Consider the following 19,351-nt stretch of genomic DNA (forward strand, 5'->3'; position numbering starts at 1 on the left):
CAAATTATTTCTAAATAAAAATATTTATTTGTATGGAAATCATTTTTGAGTTTTATTTATCATAATATATATGTTATGGTATGTTACAATGTTTATAAAGCGCTTGAATACCCATAATAGGTGTCTTGGCTCTGTTTGAGTGGCATATTTATAATTATAATTGTAATATAATATATATATTATATTTTTATTTTTTTATATTAAATATATATATATATATTTTTTTAATTTACTTTGTTTTTAAAATATTTTTATTTTGTTACAAATATATTTTTATTTTGTTACAAATATTTTATTTGTGTTTAATGTTGAACTGACTAGAGTGGAAACACTTTACCTACTGTTGCATTTATTGGAGTGGGAATTGTACATTTTATACATCTGCAATTCAACCCTTTCCCTACTGTTGTAAATGTTATCCCTACGCTGTACAACAATTTCCCTACTGTTGCAGTCACTGGAGTGGGACTAGCAATTTTTACCCCTCTGCAATTCAATACTTTCACTACTGTTGAACTAGAGTTGGAATAATAAATTGCCGCCCTTCTTAATCCAACACTTTTCCTACTGTTGTACTTACAAGGGTTGGGAATAGTAAACTTTACCCCTCCGCAATCTAACACTTTCCCTACTGTTTCACTGACAGAAGTGGGAATATTAATTTTAACCCTCAGTAATCCAATGCTTTCCCTACTGTTGCACTCATTGGAGCAGGAATAGTACATTTGACCCCATTGCAATCCAGCACTATCTCTACTATTGAACTGACTGGAGTAGGAATAGTAAATAGTAAATAGTAAATTTTACCCCTCCGCAATCCAACACTTTGCTTACTGTTCCCTACTGTTCCACTGACTGGAGTGGGAGTTGCATTTTTTTTGTTAATTAAACATTTTATTGTTGTATTAAATGTAATAGGAATATTAAATTGTAGTATTTCGAAATGTTATTTTTTAAGTAATTTCATATATTTTGTAGTTTGAATAGTAAATCCTATTTTTCTGTAGTGTAACATAATTGGTTATTGGTGTGTTCGGTTAGGCGGGAGAAATTAGTTTTATATATTTACTTGGTATAAAAATGTTATTTTTGAATGTGGTGGGAAATGTAAATGTATTTATGTTTAATTTGTAATACATTTCTTTATGTTTTTGATTTAATATATTAATAATATAATTTGCTATATTTTTTGTTGGTAACTTATTTTTAAATAAATTGTAACATGTATATGCTTTTTCATTATTATTTTAAATTAAATGAGGATTAATAGTTTATGCTTTTGGTATATTGAAATATGTTTACATATATGTTTGATAATACTATGCTATTTAAGATTTTTAAATTAAAATAATGAAAATAATAGTTGATATTTTATATATAATTTTAATTATCTATATGTATATATGTGTGTTAATATTTTTAAAAGGAAGTTTATTTGTTGTATTTATTAAAATATATATTTTTTATAAATTAAAATTAGTATTTAATTTGTTTGTTTTAATATTTTATATTAGATATATTTTAAAATCCAACTACATTATTGTGAACATTATTTTTTTGGCATATTTTTGTACTTACCTTTTTAGTATAGGGGGTCGATATTTTTGTATTCTATATTTTTCCCTCAATATTTTTTACATCTATATTTTTGTGGTCGATATTCTGTCAGTGAACCCCGACATGCGCAATTCAAACCTCTCCTACTCAGCTGTCTTGGAAAGCTGGTTTGAAGAGCAGCCACAGAGGTACACTGCCTTTAGAAGCGTAGAGCATGCCCACCACAGCCAATGAAGATGCGTCACTCATGCTGCTGGCTGTGGGCTCCGTGCTCCGATGATGTCCTTGAGAGTAGTGAGAATGGGCTGCAGAACATCGAGCAGCAGTGTAAAGTAAGGTAAGTGATGTTTTACGTGTTTATTTATATTAGAGTGTATATTAGTATGTGCATTTATTTTGTATGTGTATTTTTTTGCGCCCCTCCACTGGGATTTGCCTCCAACCGTCACTGAGCTTTAGGTGCATGCTATGTCTTGTTTAACATGGGAAATTCTCAAATGTATATTCTCATTTATGTCCTTTTTTTTACAGATAAATCATGTTTACTATTGTGACAGCTCTGCAAAATCTTCTGTAAGAAAGATCTACATATTTTTTGGTCAAACTACACAGGTGTAAACTAGTTATGTTACTTTTTACAGGCTGGTTATTATGGCTATGCACAAATCACACAAAATTATATTTTACATAGTATACAGTATCTCATATTTGGGAGGGGAGTTTTCAGAAAAATCTGTTTCAGACATACTTTTCTACTTCTAAAATGCTATGGTAATCGTGCAACACATTAGCAGCTGTCTACAGCTTGCGTTGGCATTTAACTTCAAATCCCTAACTAAATATATCATGCTGTGAATCTGTTTAATATTGCAAATGCACAAAACTATGCAGCTCATACATAGCCTGCCAAAATATTTCACAGAGTTTCAAAAAATTGAAATTAACTTGATGCAAATGCCCTACTCAGTTTCACAGTTATTCACTCAACTGCTCATTGGGGGGCATATTTATCAATAAATCGTACCGGAAGTCAACTAGCTGCTTGGGTGATAGGGAAAAGGCAGCAATGTACTGTATTTAACATCATACGGCACATTCCTGTCTTTTCCCAGCTCTGGTGCACAATGTGCTACCTAGCACCAATGCAGGCACCCTTGAACCATAGTGCAAGGGTGCATGCATTGCAATCAGGATAGTTTTTATGCAAGAAGGGCCACGTTCCTGCACAATAACAATCTTCTCAGGTATTTCCTCTTTCTATGTGTGCGGAAAAATACAGCACATGGAGGTTTGAATAATTAAAATTAACTCACTCACCTGATGCCACCAAAAGCTGCCACCGCTGCTTCATCACCTCCACACCAACAGGAAGCTCCAAGCCTCCCAGAAGCCCCTATCCAATCACGACGCTGCCTTAAGCAGCGCTGAGATTGGTCTCAGCGCCTTGGCTCGGTGCTCAGACAGGGGCATGGAGGCTTTGCATGTTCTATACCAGGATGTGTAATGCAGCCTGGTAGGGAAGATGCAAAGTGTGCATGGCAGAGGGCCAGTCAAACCGTCATCCGCACTTTAGAGTGTGCTTTACACTTGTACTCTGCCCCCTGCACTAGCCTGCATGGCCAACCCGCCCGCCCCACACTGGAGCAGGACGGAAAATGAAAACAATATTAACATTAGTTATTATCGTTTTTGTTTTCCTTTTTAGGGCGACACTCCTCCGCCTTAACAGGGGAGCCACCTAGGCATCTTAAATGGAGTTTGTTTAATGTAAATAAACATTCCTTCGTTGTCTACACATGTTTTATTGCCAAAGTGCTACAAAGAAAACGGAATGACAAATTGCCTTACAGCATAGTAACAAATCAATTATTTATAAATACATACATTACCCATTGAAACATTGCTTTACCTCATTTCAGTAATTACAAAACATAAGTACCATTCAGCAGCAACCGGATACCAAGACATATTCTCTAATGGAGGATTCACCTCGTAGTGAAAAGTGACTGATGACCTAGTCATACAATCCACGGGGATATTTCACAGAAATTGTCGTATTTTGTCTATTCCAAAAACTCAAATGTTTGGAATTTCGCATTCTACCAAAACTACTGAGATAACGTCGGAGTAACCGTGAAATTCACATTTAGGGCCCGATGTAGGTAATTTCATTTTACCGGTTCATAAATACCGATTGATACCGAATCGGTATTTATGAATCGGAAAACAGTATGTAGTTAAAAAGTGGTAAAAAAATACCGATTCGGTAACAGTCGGAATCGTGACTCGGTAAATACCGATTCGGTAATGTCCGAATCGGTAATTACCGATTCCGATTCACCCATTCAACCCAATGGGCCCCCAGGCCCACAGGAATGAATGGGAGTTACTGAATCGGTAATTACCGAATCGGACATTACCGAATCGGTATTTACCGAATCGATAAAAGCCGATCTCGAAAATTCGAATGGAAGACATGTGAGCCAGTCAACCAATCAGGGACACCCACCACACCCCACAACAAAGCTAATGTAAAATAAACCAATCAGAGGCAAGTACCACACCCAGTACCTGGAGTTGGCCACACCCATGCAGGTGTAGAGCCACAGAACTGTTTGGAGAGCTGGAGGGGAGACAGAGGAGCAGGCTGCACTGAGCCCAGCAGAGCATCGCCATGGAGTCCCAGGAAGCCCAGAAGGATGGTGTGGACAGAAAAATGAAGATCAAATTCAGCCCAACTGAGCTCCAGGTGCTGGTGGAGGAGGTAGTGCAGCATTACAGCCAGCTTTTTGGGAGACAGTCCCTGCAAGTGGCAGAGTCAGTCAAAAGAACCACCTGGCTGGCCATCCAGAGCAAAGGTAATGCCCTTGGGATCACACACCGTGAAATAGAAGACATTAAAAAAAGGTGGTATGATCTGAGGATCACCACGAAAAAGAAGATAGCAAGCCAGAGGAAAGAATCTTTAGCCACAGGTGGAGGCAAGAGCCGTGCACCAAGCCTCACTGAACTTGAGCAGATGGTGGAATCCACAATGGAGCCTGAAAGCAAACACGGGATTGGGGATGCTGACAGCTCAGCCAGAGCTGCAAGAAAGAAAGGTAAGATGCATGGACATGAATCCCCACCCATTCCCTGGGCCCTTCCCCAATGTGGGTTACACATGCACAACCCAGGACACATGTCAGTACACACCAGCAATGCATCATGGTGGTCGTAGTCACAGGAACATTCATCAAAGCAGCCAACACAGAACACTGCATGCCATGCCACACTCCCCATACACAAGCATTTGCAGCACAGGAAACTGTGTGATGTGAATTTGTACAAGGGAAACACACAGGTGATCATTGTCCATGTCTTCCCACAGGAGAGTCATCGCGCAGTGCAGCACAGGGAGGGGAGGCAAGTGCAACAGCAAAAGCTGCGAGGGAGAAGCCCACAGACAAAGCAGGACCCAGCACTGTCCCTGAGGACACTACCACAATGCAGGCACCCACAGCAATGGAGGAAGACACCACAGCACAGCCACTGTCACCCCTGCTGTTTGAGACACAGACTCCGGCAGTACCTGCAGGTGCCACAACACCAAGCTCAGGGTCCTCTGTGCAATTGAGGCCAAGGAGGCAGGACGTTTCACCACTCAGGATCCTGGAGAGCTTTGATGATGAAGAGGTGGAGGTACAGGCACCTAGCACTCCAGCAGTGCCTGGGAATGCAGGGCAAGAGGGGTCATCAGGATCTAGGCGTGCAGGTGCCCGTGGTCGTAGGGCACGTGAGCAAGAGGAGGGACATGATATGCAGGGGGTCTTTGCCGGGTTGGAAAGCACAATGGTGAGGATCCAGCGCATGCAGGCCAAAGGGATCATGGCAGTGCACAGACAGGTGCGCATCCTCAACAGCAGGATGTCAAACATTGATAGGGGGATAAGCTCCATGGCCCTATGAATGGAGTCCATGGCCAAAGGAATGGAGTCCATGGCAGAGGGGGTGAGGGACATGGGTGTGCGCATGGGTTCCCTCTGTGACGGGCTGGAGAGTGACCAGACAGAAAGGCGCAGGGACAGGCACAAACTTAAGCAGCTGAATAAATCCATCAACCGCCTGGCAACTACAACCACCCTTCTATGCCGCCGGTCTGTGAACATGCAGACAGATATTGTGCACTGCGCAGTGACTTGTCCAGGGGGATGGGGAGGGTGACCTCTGCTATGGAGGTACTGCAGACACAGCAGACAGCCACTGCTGGTGACACGTGTGTCGTGGACATGGAGGAGTCCACAAGCAGGAGTGGATCCAGCACGTCTGTACAGGATGTTCGCCGGAGCACCAGGCTACATGCTGATGACCCGGGCACCAATGCGCAAGTTGGCCCCCTGCCCCGTGGCTCCCACAACATCATGCGTAAACGCAAACATTGACATTTCATCCATAACACAGGACAGGTCACAGTGAAGTGAACTTTGTCCACCCAGTGTGAAAAGTGGATTTTATTTGTTTCATGTGGTCTTGATTATGTGGAGTCAGGTAGTGCAAATTAAACAGAGTGCTTCAAGTAGTAAACCTGCCTGTGTATCATCAATATATTAGAAATATCTGTTTGTGATTTCTGTGCATCTCAGTCTACCATCTGTTGCTGGCGCTGCACCTGCTGCATTGTCACCGGCTTGTTCTGTCCCATCATCCATGTCCTCATGATATGTGAGTTCTACCTCTGTGCCCTCCTTGGTGGCAAGATTATGCAGCATGGCGCAGGTCGCAATGATTTTACAACACATCAGTGGCGTGTACTGCCGTGCACCTCCACTCTTATGGAGGCACCTAAATCTGCTTTTCAGCAGTCCAAAAGTGCGTTCCACAACGCAACGTGTTGTTCTGTGTGCCACGTTGTAACGCCTTTCGCTCCTTGTAGTTGGATTCAGGTAGGGTGTGAGAACAAATGAATGCAAGGCATATGCACTGTCACCTGGGTGGAAAATGAAATTTTGTTTAGTCACATACTCATGATTGTTCCGTCTGCATTGATGTAAATGTAAATGTACAGGAATTTATATAGCGCAAATCACCAAGCGGTTTCTAAGCGCTTGCTTAGGGCACCCGTCCTGGTATTCCCCTGTGAGATAACCCCGGCAGGGTATCCGCAAGGTAAAAGCCAGGCATCCCGCTGCGAGGGGCCTTTGTGGAGATTAAGCAAGCTATTGCCCAGAGTCGCAGAGTGTGAACCCGTGAATCGAGTAGGCACCGGAGCGAGAATTGTCGAGTCCATGGACATTTTAGGACTCAAGACCCCGCCGAGCCGGGAATTGAACCCTGGTCCCGGGCTGACCTCTGCCCCCAGGTCTGCCTCCTCTAACCAGTGAGCCACACTTCTCCACAATTATTATTATTATTATTATTATTATATTCTTATATAGCGCCAGATTCGACCCCCGAAGGGGTATCTCCGCGCTTGCCTTGGGAACCCGTCCTGGCTTTTCCCTGTGAGATAGCCCCTACAGGGCATCCCCAAGGTGAAAGCCAGGCATCCCGCCGCGGGGGGCCGTTGTGGAGATTAAGCAAGCTTAATGCCCAGAGTTGCAGAGTGTGAACCCATGATTAGGTCAGGCACCGAAGCGAGAATTATCGAGTCCATGGACATTTGAGCTCAAGACCCTGCCGCGTCGGGAATTGAACCCTGGTCCCGGGTCTGACCTCTGCTTCAGGGTCTGCCTGCTCTAACCAGTGAGCCACACTTCTCCATCTATCAGGGTGTCTCACACTTACTCACCTAGTAGATATCCATCCACAAATTCACCAGTCACAAGGCGTCTGTATATCCCACTATTCTGAAATATGTAGTTGTGGGTACTCCCTGGAAATTTCGCTACAATGTCCGTAATCATAATGCCAGCGTTGCAGATCACCTGCACATTGATTAAATGCGTAGACTTCTGATTTCTGTGTATGTGTTCAGTTGCTGCAGGTGGGCATAGTGGGCTGAGCGTCCCATCGATACAGCCTATGATGTGCGGGAACTGTGCAAGGTGATAGAAATTGTTTTTTGTCTTTGCTAGTTCAGCAGGTGTGTCAGGGAACTCTATGTAGTGTTCCATCCTCTGCATCATGGTGTCAATGAATTTTCTGAAAAAAACGTGACAGGCAGCTCTGGGACACCCCACCTATCGCAGCAATCACATGCTGGTAGCTCCCAGAAGCAAGAAGATGTAGACAGCACAACACCTGCACGTGGGGTGGGATGGTGTGTGCTCTTGGGGTTGGGTGTTCCAGATATGGGTGGAGGTCCCTGATCAAGTCCAGGATGGTTCTGGGGTGGAGTCTGTACCTTTGCAGGATTTCAGCTTCAGTCAGTTGGAAGAGGGTGATCCTCTGCCTATACACCTGCTCCTCCCTTTGCTAGACCCGCTCTCCTGCTGCCTGTATCCGTAGCCGCCTTGTAATGACATAGAAAGCCGCCATTGTGGTTGCAGTGTTGCATTTTGGGGCCTTCTTTTATAACCTCTACCTGGTTTCCACCTGCTTTCAATCCATGGTATTTACCGACTCTTAAATACAGATTTTCATGGAATTCGGTATTTATTTTCTACATCTCGATATGCCATTTTTACTATTTCTTATTTTCCGATTCGGTAAATAAGGAATCGGTAAGTTCAGAATCGGTAAATTACCATTTCTTATTTACCGATTCGGAAAATATGATTTCGGTATTTTCCGATTCGTGAAATATCGATTCAGAATTTTACCGACTAGTTTTTAACGATTCGGTACATTTTTGGTCACATACATCTCGAATATCTTATACCGGTCGGTAAGGGCAGAAATTACCGATTTTCGGCCGTTACTGACCGGTATTTGCCTACCTACATCGGGCCCTTAATCTTTTTCATATAGAGATTGTCATTGTGAATATGTACCTTCCCACTTCAGCATTTCTTGGGCCCAGACAGTCCAGCTATATGTTTATATGTGCAAGGTTGTCTGCAAAAATATTGCATGGGCCCCCCACTTATGTACAGTCAATGGTATTTAAAGCGTTGTTACTGCCATTTGGGTGCTTACAAAAAGCAGGATTTTGCATTTAGCAGATACAATGTTTTGTTTGGCAGTATGAGCTGTGAATGGAAAACCTTTAGGAATGGAGTCCAAAGGCAGGGGCATTAGGGCTGGGCATGCCAATCAGATAACCTTCATAGAATGCACCATTTGTCAGGGACATGTGACATCTTTTATAGCGTGCTAAACGGATAAGCAAACACTAAAATTGGATTCTCTAATTGTGTGGGCATTGTGATGTCAGTACTTTAACCTTGCATTTCCCATGATGCTCTCCTGTGCAATGCAGAAGTGCTACAGCTCACATCAGTTACCTGGCAGAGGCAAATACAAAGAAGGATTAAAAAAGTCTTACTTCCAATGAGGCTGCAACCTAGTGTCATGTGCTAAGCTTTATTTGTCCTAGATGGTCTGCAGTCCAGAAGTGATATTATGCTTGCCTATAAGTTTCAAGACAGTTATTTTCCTATGACATAAAAAATTCACAAAGAGTAAGCCATAAACATAGCATCTTAAATATAAAATAGAAAAAAGACGAGCAATAAACAGAGTAGAACGTTATTTACATTTTGACATTATCATACGGATGGAGGGGAAAAAGGAACAGAATGTAATTGTACAACAGAAGATCGAGTATCCTTACATACTAAAAGTGAACAAAGACATAATAAAACACTTGTAGAAGGTCAGTACATTTCAAAAATAGAAGGATCACACCACACGGCTTCGATGGAGACAAGCGGGGCACAACCTATGAGCACATTGAATATTCAGATGTGTAGACACGGGAAGGTCCAGAAGCTTTTGAAGAAGGGCAGGGAAAAAATGAACGGGGTTGTCACCTTCCAACCCTCCGGAAGACCATACAAACAAAAATGATTGTGTCTGTTCCTATTTTGAAGATCTTCAAGAGATTTCTTTAACTGGAGAACCTCCCTCTCCAATGAAACAATTTTGGTAAATAAATCCTGTAGATCACTAGCATGCTGTTCCACTGAGGAGTAATGGGCTTCCATGGATGACCACTTAGTATCCAAAGCTTGCATGCGAGTATTGATTTTTTTCAATGGACGTCAAGCACATATTTCCTCTAAAACAGTGTCTAGGGACAGAGGAGAAACAGACAAGCGGAGAAGGAGGATCTTGCTTAATACATTTATTTGACAGAATATGGAGTCTGCAATTTGGCTGAAGAAGTTGGTGAAACCATCGGCCGTGAAGAACCAGATTGGGTCATATTACTGGTATTGTGCATTGAAGTTCCAATAGAGGAAGAACCAGATACAGGAACTTGAGCAGTGCATTTCTTGTTGTTGAGCAACAACTTCCACCCATGTAAGCCTTAAGCCAGTGCAAAGTTATTAGTGAACAACATAAGTAGGAGTCCCGTAAAGGAGAAATGAAGAGAAACGTCGGTATCTCAGAGACAGAACTGCATGAGGATCTTTACTGAAGTCTGCTGAGGCATTACTGGTACGAAAAATATGAAAAACTGACTGGCAACGTAGGAAAAAAAGCCTTTCAGGGTATTTCAATAAGAATCCCTTCATTATTGACATACTTGAGGAAGAATCTCCATTGCGGCGAAAAAAATCCAAAATGGCGGTCGCAAGACAGCTGCTGGAGTTGCTCGACGTTGTCAGGGCTGAGAGTAATAGCAGAAATGCCAGTAGGAAGGAGATGTGGGAGCCGCAAAAATCACAGCGTTATTACCCCATGTGACGCGGAGACCCGCAGTCAGGTGGCCATCTTAAATGGCACAGCGCACGCTCCTCCACGTTGTGGAAGCCTTATCATGATGAATGTGACATGGATGATTTGTTGCTTTTTTCTTAATGAGGGAATAATAATGATTCCACCCGTTTGGACGAATGAATTGATAAATTATTTGTCTGTTTTGAGGAATAGCTAAAGTCATCTGATATCCCTTATTTTAAACAATTATGACCTACTCTATTCATCATTAAATTGTAGCTTACAGATTTGCACCCAAAAGTAGGTGTCTTAATCATGTGGAAAGAACAGATAATACAACTGTAAAATGGGGAGATTTTTGAAAAGGACACACCTGGGGGCCAGGGAACAGAGATACGAATGTGAGGTAGGGAATAACAAGAAGTAGAAAGGACAATAATTCTAGTGACTAATGACTGAGGTGTACATTACACCAATGACGCTTGTGTCAATAAGTCCCTTAGGCTTTAATTATCTTAATTTATTTTCACATTTCTTTATTGTATACGAATGCTTAAGCTTTCTAAACAACCTAACAACAAGTACCATAATAAAGCTATGTAAATATTTCAAGGGAACTGAAGAGGTTACATAGAGAGAACATAGAAATAGAAATAATTAGCAAGCAGTACATAAACGTGACTAATAGCAAGCTCAAATTTTGTCACAGTGGACGTTGCCTTGAGAAAAGTAAGAATGACAAAAAATCAAGATATACAAAATGGGGTGAAGTGAAATATGTCAAACCTTGGGGATCCCCAAGAGACAGTAGCAGAATTACTTGGAAGCATGAAATAGGGTCGAGGAGCAAAGTGCTCTGCCTTTCAAAATCCAGTGTGTATGATATGTAATGGGTTGGGGGGTAAGGAAACCACCAAATACTTTTCTAGATCATGTTAATATCCGTGGAAATGTGCCCACATTTCCATAAATTGTGCAACCTACTATGAAGCTTATAGAAGGAGTCAAGGGATGGGATCTTCTCTGTTTGCCGCTGGTGGAAAATGCAGATCTTTGCCACTCCCATTATCGTAGAGACCCATGGAAAAAGTGGGCAGGCGAGAGCTGAGAGCTCAGTTTGGTCATGGGGGAGTGCTATGCGAGGTGACAATCTCCGGTTAGTGGATAAAATCGGTGTTATAGAATTCCAGCTACTTTGCCAGTTACCAAGTAGACACATGCAATCACACAGAATATGTACTTTGGCATGCACTGCATCGGCAACAATTTGACTGAGAGGTGAGTGTGGCTTTATACAGCTTATCTGGTGGCCAGTGTCATCTTTCAAGGACCTTGTCATAGCTGTATTTTAGGTGGGATGATCGTAATTTATGACCCAAAAACCCTCTATAAAAGTCAATCATATGTCACATCCTTCTGTTTGACTTCACAGGCTCAATACTTTGGCATTTAAACAAGCCCATACTGTACTAAATAAATTGCCTCTTGATATTAATTGGCATGTTGTCATAATTATAGATTTGTTCAAGGGCCTAAAATGAGTGTGGTCTGACAAGATGTAATAAGGTCAATGAAAAATGCATAAGTTCTCTTTTCAGTCTATGATCATGAGCAGCTCTCTTGAAAAGATGGCGCTCACAGCTTGTAAGGATGCTGCAAAATGAGAGTAACGCAATATACCTCAAGATTTGGGAGTTCACATCTCATGGGTTTTCATGAGAGTGGCCATCTTGGTTTGCACTATAAAAAAGGAAAAAGATGATTTCAAATCTCAATTCCAAAACTTGGATGTTGATGCCTTGGAGTTCTTGTGGTTTCGGGGTGGCATTTCAAGGAGTTTTTTGAAGGCTTCTTATGGCCATTGACAATGCTTTATGTGAAGACCATTGGATTTAGTTTGACGGTATCAAAATACTCATTTGATGATGGATTTGGATTTCTTATAAACGCCCCATTTGTTGTTGATCATTTTATGGAGTTTTGTGAAACTAAGAATGAATGTTGATTTGCTCATAACTATTGCAACATGAGCATTAATATTCCTGTGCAATTAGCAAGCAGGGAGCAGGTCCTTGTGCCAGCTCTCCTTGCGACAGTTCTCCTGTCCAGCTTGCCCGCAGTTCGCTACTCTCTGCTGCGTGTCTGCATGCTTCCCTCTGTTTGTGCCTCCTCTGCCCATTTCTTGCTCTATTTTGCCTTTTGTCCCCTTTGTTTTGCCTTACCTGTTTGTTTTCTGCCCTAAGTTTTCCCTTTCTGCTAATTTTTCTGTCCTCTGTTTTGCCTTATCTGCTAGTTTTTCTGCCCTCTGTTTTACCCTATTATGTTCTGTTTTGCCTTTTTCTGCTCAATTTCTGCCTTCTGTTTTGCCTTTTCTACTAACTTTTCTGCCCTCTGTTGTGCCTTTTCTGCTCTTTTTTCCCTCTTCCCACCGTTTTCCCTACAGCAGTTCTCTTCTCCGGCTTGCCCTCAGTCTGATATAGCCTGCTGCCTCTACCTGCTTCCCTCTGTTTGTGCCTTCTCTGCTCATTTCTTGTTGTGTTTTGCCATTTCTGCTAGTTTTTCTTCCCTCTGTTTTGCATTTTCCTGCTTGTTTTTTTGCCCTTCGTTTGCCTTTTCTGCTAATTTTTCTGCCCTCTGTTATTCCCTCTTCTGCTTTGTTTGGCGTTATACTGCTAATTTTTTTGCACTCTATTTTGCCTTTTCTGCTTGTTTTTCTGCCCTCTGTTTTGTCCTCTTCTGCTCTGTTTTGCCTTTCTGCTCATTTTTTTGCACTCTGCTTTGTCTTTTTTGCTCGTTTTCATGCCATCTGTTTTGCTTTTTTCTGCTTGTTTTTCTGTCTCTGGCATTTTCTTCTCATTTTTCTCCGATCTGTTTTGCCCTCTTATGCTCTGCCACTAGTTTCATCAGGTTAACAGTCAGATATAAGGCAGCCTCTGCTCCAGTATCATAATTCAGGTAGGCAAAAGAGATGAGCTGCAAACATGTTTAAAGTTCAAAGTTGAAGATAGAATTGTCAGGATGGGGGACTTATTGGTGGCAGACAAAGGTAGGGACTCCTGGAGTCTGACATAACGAACCCCTTAAATATGGCACTGAAACAACTTATATTGGAATCTAAAAAGCAAGAAAAGTGATACTAAGTAATCTTCATTATGCTATTTTAACATGATATGTGCAAACTACAAGACAGGGACCCCTGAGAAGGTGAGGTAGGTGAGACGGGTGTGAAAGGGCCAGGCCCATAAGTTCCCATAAGTTCGGGACCTGTTCAAGAGACACAATCTAAAGGTTCTGTTTAGCAGCATTGAAGCGTAGAGGGAAGAACATTAATTAGTAAGCCAATCAATTAATTAGGATTCCTTTTCGACACATAGTAAGCACAGACAACTATCTCAAGATGTGAGTGTAAAAATACATCGAAATTAGCATAAATCCATACCTGCGTATCTAATTGATACACAGTAGAATAAACAATACAATGAATTCATAAGCAGAATGCAGAGGATCAGAAAGTATTCTAATTTCCCTGCATCGACAGTTAATGAATAAAGAGCATTAATCCATCCCTACACTAACACTAAAGTGACATCCCTACCTAATCATCTTCAGGAAGGAAGGTAAAAGGTGTCAGCATGTGGAGTCTTCCTAAGAAATCTCTCCACAGTCAATGGGTCATGTAGCATTAAGCTACCAAGACAATGCTTCTTCTCAGGTGCTCTCTTGCCGAAGGCAGAAGAAGAAGTGGGCACTGGCCCTACTCCCATCATGACTGTATTCATAGATAACTTTCCTATGATTCATTGCGGATCAGGCCATCTGCTCTGGGTACAATCCTAAAGGTGTTTTTCCATGGGACAACAGTGTTGTTTCTTGCAAAATGTTATCTTTGGTTCCTAGGCCTTCTCCTGGGTGATTTTTCAAACAAGACAGGAGTATAACCCATAGACCAAGTCAGGACTGGGTAGGTAAGGTGCAATTAGAATACAATGTCCTGAAAGGTAAAAGTCAATAGACAATTATTCATAGCATGCACATAGCATTACTATGAACTTGGTTCAAGTCTAAAGCCACTACGGAAAAGTGCGCGCTCGTCTAGAACCTGTCTCCACTGGTATATGGACGGTCGCGCTGATTCATTAAGCGCCGACCCACAGCGCGGTCAATTAATTCGGCCGGCTGCAACGCTGACCCTGCCACCAGTCATTTACCGGAGCAAGGCCAACCCACAGGGCCAAAAACACTGTTTCTGCGGCCTGCGAGCACGGCCCACCAGCAAAAGACACAAATTACCTCATGGCCCAGTAGCGATGACACCAATTTACCGGTGACTCACCAAGCTGCCTTATACCAAAGTTACCTCCAACCACCCTATTCTACCAGATCTTAAGGACTCTTAATCTCTGGGATCCTTCGAAGCACTTCCTAATTCAGACAACCAGTCCTGATGATGATCCTAATTTCTCTGGATCGAAACACCGTCGACCCAACAGCCTGACTAATAGGCGCACTTTTCCTTAGTGGCTTTAGACCTGAACCAAAATTAACAGTGCCTACTGTGATATCACAATGTCACATGCGCCGTTCTAGCCACCCACTGTAAATAGTTTGCACTTTATGCACAGTGCGCCGACTACGCTGTTTTCTTTCACTTGCGTCGCCACCTGCACTATTTATTCACGTTTGTTGCACCAAGTCCCATGTGGTTGTCAATACATTCTATGCAGTGCTGTTTTCTAACTGTGTATATCCGACCTTGAAATGAATGTTACCACATAAAGCTGAATAAGTACCTTTTGTCAAAAATTATGAGTTATCTCCTTCTTGTCCACTCTAGTAATGCTATGTGCATGCTATGAATATTTGTGTATTGACTTTTACCTTTCAGGACATTGTATTCTAATTGCACCTTCTCCTGGGTGAAGCACAACAGCCTTCCTTTATTGACTCAAACCACACAATTGTTACTTCATCTCTTCCTAAATGGCTAATAAAACAAATACATTATTCTAGCTAACACGAATGCTTTTTTCCCCTGCAACACAAAACATGAGACAGAATAAATTCCACAATACACGTGAAATTCAAACTGTTAACTCTAAATTGAGAGTTTCCAGGGATCTGCATTTAAGACCTACAAGATTAAGCTAACATAAGAAAGCAGCATATGAGCTTTACAAATTTGCATAAAAATGTAAGGCACCTTTAATTAATGCATTTACTTACATGTCAAATGACACATGTAGTATCTTGGTTATAGTGCTGTTCATTTCATCCACTGCTCCACCAGTGGAACACTGTGGAGATGATGTAATATGGAATGTTTGTCTCTGGAAACCACAGTTGGAGAAGGGCTGAGCACCTTGCTGGCTGGTCCTGTTGGGGCTGTATTACTGATCTTGTAACTAACCTGAATAAAATCCTCTTGAACCACATCTACCTGCTTGGACTTGATTACTACAATTTTATGGCGACGAGGACCTCAAAGAACCACGTGTGTATACCTTCCAAGACCTCCATCTTCAAGTTTGGAGCATCTGGTAAACTCCTGTTAAGTTAAAGTAACTCCTCTAACTACAGCTGCACTTACTCTACTAATGGCACATTTCAGCCCCACCAGTGACCTCCCACCGGTCGCCCTCAACGCAAAAGTGCCAGTTCCAGTCACTACGCAGCTTAAGTCTCTGCCTGCTGTTCCTACAGCATCTCAAAAAGTCTGCTCTTGCTGTTCCTACAGTGTCTCAAGAACTCTGTTCCTGTTGTCCATACAGCGTCTCAAAAGCTAGTTTGTGCTGCCTCCACAGCATCTCAACATGCAAGGAACAAGGATTTACAGTGCCAGCTCCAGCCTCAAATGCAGCTCAAGCATATCAACAAGCAAGGTAATTGAACTGCCTCAATTTGTGTTTCTTCTGCAGAGTGAGCTGCCTGCACACTGAGTGTGTGTCACGTTTACATGCACGTAACTGCATGCTCTCCCTACAGCGTTGCAACAGACAAGTGACATTTGTGCATGCTGTTCCTACAGCATCTCTTGTGCCCTGTGATGGTTTCTAACCAACCCACGGTCTTCAACAGTGCATCCAGAAAAAGAAGCTGTCGTCCTTCATACAAGCTTCCCCTCACTGCTGCCTTCCCACACTGGGATCATGATCATTATACATTTCAGCCAGGTTGAAGGAAAAAGAGGGATGAAGCATCGCTCGAGAGAAGACACAGAGCGTCCTTTCTACATCTAATGCACGTGAAAAGTGCCTGCATATTCTCTGTCTGCTTCCTTTCATCTACAAGGTGGTACAAGTCTACTTCAGGTGCAGACATTTCTACACACAGCCCTGCACTTCAAGTGAAGCAGATCAGGTGTGGTGGCCATTTGGTGTATTGTTTTTCAACCATTCTTGTTACGGTTGCATTTGTGGATTTCTGGGGTAAGTTTCTTTATTCATATTTGGGCCTCCAGCTGCGCCCTCAATATTTGGCAGTTCAACTGTCGCTGTCATAATTCAAAATTCATGCGCACAAGCTATGCAATGTGCGTGCCTACTTGTCCACTCTAATTGTCGCGCAAAGTTTCTTCAGAGTCCCCACGTCACGTCCATCTTGGATCCTTCATGTTTCAGTTGTGTCGTTTTGGCGCACACTGATGCCGGTAGCTACCCGGTACAGCGTAAAAAAGCATGCCACCATCTTGTGGCTGAAACCAAAAGCTCCAGGCACCCTATGCAGTTTATATGGGACCAAGAGACTCCCTGTCTAGTGGTTAAGCTCTAGTTGTCAATTAAGCTTCTGTCACGCTTTCATCATTTTTTGGCAGGAGACAAGCTCTTCGTTATGGAGTCAAGACACGGACACTGTACTCCGTTTCCAGATTGTGTGGCGAGTTCTCCTCAAGCTCTTTCGTTTTTCAAAATGTAATCTGACGTAATCTGAAGTACTTTGTTTATGGCATGCCCAAGTATCCTTTGGTTTTCAGTGGGCACTGCATCCCCTGCATAGTAATTTCATGTGCCAAGTCTTCTGGAGCTAGTTTGTTTCTGCAATGTCCTGTTTACCCATAATGGATGTCTGTTTTGTGATTTTGTTGTGCATTTTAACATATTATAACCTTATTGTGACATTTTGTATTGTTAAACCTACACAGTGCATTTTACTGTTTAAGCTCTATGGTGTAATCATTCAAGACTGTGTATTTTGTGTTGTACAGCATGACTTCTACACGTTTATGTATGCTGAGCCGTCATTTTCTGTTATGGGTTTATTCCCTACATGGGAGCATACACTTCAATGTATGGAAGTTGGGTTTTATTCCCTCTTTCTTTCTTCTGCATGGTTCACATTATGCTGTGTGGTTAACCTTACTTAAGGTTGGGTGATGGGTCACAGTCCCTATCACTATGTGCACAACTATAGTTTAGAGGTTTTGTCCTGTTTGTTACAGTGCACAACAACAGACTCCTCACTGGGTGTTTCATGTGGGTTGTATTCCCACTACTCTAGTGCACAACATTGACCTTTCCACGAAGTGTGTCTCTTTTGTTTCAGTGTTCACTTCTCAAGGTTCACACGTTGCGAGGTTGCTGTCTGCATTCTCAATAACACCAGGTGTTGTGCGGACTGTTGTCCCGCATCTACAATGCACAATCTATTGACCTCTCCGGAGGTGGGTTTGTTCAGTCTCCCCATCATCCTGTGCATAACATATGACCTCCAGTCGAGGTACTGGAAGGAAGAAGGTTTTTGAATCAGTAAGAGGGTGCACTGCCTGTTCATACGCATACAGTTTCAAGTAACATGAATTTTCAGGTGCTATTCGGCGAGTGGACAAACCCAAACCACTCCTGTGAGTAAAGAACTACTCCTATCAAGTAAACGGTTTGCCGAAGCACTCTGTAAAGTAACGACGTTTGTACAATGACAATATACAAGCACATTCAAGAACACCAATTTGACAGAAGTGAACAAAGTTCCACAAGATGATTAAATCTTGGAGTCTTTAATGAAGATTACAGCCAGCCGACACGTGTTTCATCGCCTTCGCGATTCCTCAGGGCTGAAACAAACAAATAAGTAGCATATAGCATATTCTTTGACCAGATAAATTTCCATACCAGACCATGCTGTCTGGTCATTATAGACATACAGTAAATGCTTCCTCCAGCAGTGAACATACAGTGATTTGTTCAAGCTCGTTTTGCTAGTGCCACCACAACACATCCGTGTCGAATAGGGTGTCTATAGTCGATGTTCTATGAAGACGTGAGTATACGTGATAGTGATTGTGATGGGTTTGTGTGGGAGGAAATAATTGCTCAATGTATGTGTTCAACGATCCCCAACGACACATAGTGACAAAAATCCCGCTCCGCAGCGAGAGTGTCCTAACCGTGTGCGGCTCTTACATCCTTCATGCCAAACTTGTGATATAGTGCAAAAATTGTGTCATTGAGAAGACATACCTAGATGGCCGTGTCAACATCGGAAGGTCTGTGACATTGTTGAGAGAAAAATAAAATCGGAAAAATCTCATCACTAACCGCACTTGAGTGATATTTGGGCAAGATATCACCACAATGAGACTGTCCGAAAATAAGTGTACGTCGACTCACCGCTTAGCTGGTGATAATTCCAACCCAGCCGGACCTTCCACTAGTAGCACTGGTTTGAGTGCGTCCAGAAGCGGTGGAAGTCCTTATATCTGTGACACAATCAGGGTAAAAATATGTCACTTCAGATATGTAGTGTTAAAATCTTCCATTAGGGGAACTGGGCAGGACCTGCCTATGCAAAAAATGTCACAAAGATTCTCTCACTAGAGTCCTATTATTATGAAAACATGCGGTGGAATTCCCTATCTTAAATTCTTGCCGAGATAATATTGTTAGCTACAAATTCTGTTACATGCGTAGCGTATTATGTATTACCCTATACAAGGTAGATCTATTCAACTTACATATATCTAAAAGGCATACGAGTTTAAGTCGGGCTCGGAAATCACTCGATATCTTTCACCAAAATTTCGGAACTTCCGTGATCAGAAAGAGTGCTGTTTAAA

This window comes from Lissotriton vulgaris, chromosome 6 (genome assembly GCF_964263255.1).
Source record: "Lissotriton vulgaris chromosome 6, aLisVul1.2, whole genome shotgun sequence".
Taxonomy (NCBI): Eukaryota; Metazoa; Chordata; class Amphibia; order Caudata; family Salamandridae; genus Lissotriton; species Lissotriton vulgaris.